Below are 2250 nucleotides of genomic sequence, written 5' to 3'. Positions count from 1 at the left end.
TTTACATAACAAATAGTTGTTTGCAGCCATTTTAATGTTTTTAATCTCACATATAACATATGTAACATAATTTCCACTCTCATAAGATGAGAGGCCAACAACAGCCCGATACTGTCATTAGTGCTTCATACCTCCTGCTGTTCCATATGTATGTGTGTATTAATTTGACATCAGGCCAGAATATATAATAAACCACAGGAATCTGGAACAAGAGCATTTCCCCTCAGATAACCTCCTCTTCTCTCCTCTCCTGTCATCACGTTTCCTTTACTCTCATCTCCCTTTCTTCTCTTGCTGCTGTAAAAAAAAAAAAAAAAGAAGCTGATGAAAACCAGGCATGATCATCAGCGGTTGCGATACATTAAATCTTTCAGTTTGAAACCGAGCTGCCTTCTCACTTCTCATAAAACAGGGATGAAGGGAAGGAGGAGGGATGAGGTTGACTGAACATCAGTCCTCATAAAGCCGTATGTACCGTGGATATAAAGTGCGGTCGGAAGGAAGGGGGGACGGAGGGGGGAGGACGGGGTTAGAGGCCATTTGGAGAAACAGAGTCCATTCCTGAGCTTTTGCTACTTATTAAAGAAGTTAATGTGTCTGTAAACTGTTCTTTACACTGGTATTTACTTTAAAGCTTCTTTAGAGATTTCCTGATCCTAACGATCTGTATCAATATATCTGTATGGATCAGTATTGGCTCACAATAAATCCAACCCTTTCTTTACTGTGTGTTTCACACCTCCGCCCAAAGGCAAAAACACTGTACATAAGCCCGCCCATTGATCAGATCCCTGATAAAACAGGGTCTACCGGTGGGGTCGGATCTACAGAAGGGCAGAGGGTGGCAGAAATATGTGCTGATTTAATCAAACAATCACATATATCAATATTTGCTTGGCAAGTCCCAGAAACATTAAAAAACTCAAACATCACTGTGGCACATTAATAAAGCACTGAATAGATATATCTAAAGGTGGTATTAATAATCAGTAAACTGCTTTATTTCCCAATCTAAAGCAATTTTTCCAAATACATCTTTTTTATTTAACTTAATTCAATTATCTGTGGTCGATTTATCTATTATAAGTTCATTTCCCCTTTTTTAACTAATCTAAATTAACATGGTGACTCCAAACTGGGGTGGCCCATTAAGTTACCCTTTAAACGATTAATTAACTATTAGAGGAGTTGCTCAGAAATGTGAACTGTTTTTCTGCTCACTCCATGAGACGCTGCAGAGTTACCTTACTTTCCAGACAGTGTTATCAATAATAAAAGATCTTAGACTTAGGGATCACTGACACCGATAAAAATCAACCACTGACTGCTCCAGGCACCATCGGTGCAGTTAGCCACTTGTTGACTCTCATTAGCCACAAGACAACGGCCGCTGACTGAGCAGAGGTCTGTTTGTGCATTAGTGTTGATAATGGAACTATTTGACCTGAACAGGGCGAGGCTGTGTGTGTTTATCAACCGCTCACTGAGCCATTCTCAGAGTATGAGCAGACTGCAGTCCTAACGCCCTGTGGTGTAATGAGTCAGACATGACTCAACTGAGAGGATGCTGCAGTTACCCAGATATCCTCCTTCCACAAGTTATGCATTCAATTAATGAATGATGAAATATTGTTCCAACACCTGTGCAGATTTTTGCTCTGCCTCAACACTGAATGTGATACAAATATAAAACCAGATATGGAATTTAATAATAGTATTGTTTAGACTGCATAAATTATGGGATTTTATTATTTATCAGTCTAGAAAGCAATCAGATGGAGTATAAACGTAATTCTTTATTATTTTTCTATTGTAAATTTCATCATTTATTTTTTTACTTTTGTTTCTTTTTATCCTTTAACACGTAATTGAGGTATAGCTAGTACATCCTTTATGTGAATCAATGACACAATAAAATCAGGTGCATTAATAATGCTATAATATTATAGCACTCACCAATTTGTTTTTATTTCAGTTTATTGATTATATTCCCAATCATCCATCCAAAATAATGAATAAATAATTATCCCATTCTGATAATCAATTGATTATAATTGTTTTACTGTACATCAGCTGTTTTGACAGGTAATGTAATAATTTACTTTAGTGGAAGAGTAAATTCAACTTGGTGGTAACATTTGTATGAAGATGCATTTAAGTTACTTTATATAAATAAATTCTGTTCACACATTTTAAATAGGTTTGGAGAAATGCTGCGTATGAGTGTGACTTCAATTAACTTCTACTCAA

Source organism: Morone saxatilis, unplaced genomic scaffold (assembly GCF_004916995.1).
Source record: "Morone saxatilis isolate NCDOM2014 unplaced genomic scaffold, NCSU_SB_2.0 Contig7, whole genome shotgun sequence".
NCBI classification, from domain to species: domain Eukaryota; kingdom Metazoa; phylum Chordata; class Actinopteri; family Moronidae; genus Morone; species Morone saxatilis.
The sequence above is the reverse complement of the archived record's forward strand: the minus strand, read 5'-3'. Positions refer to the sequence as shown.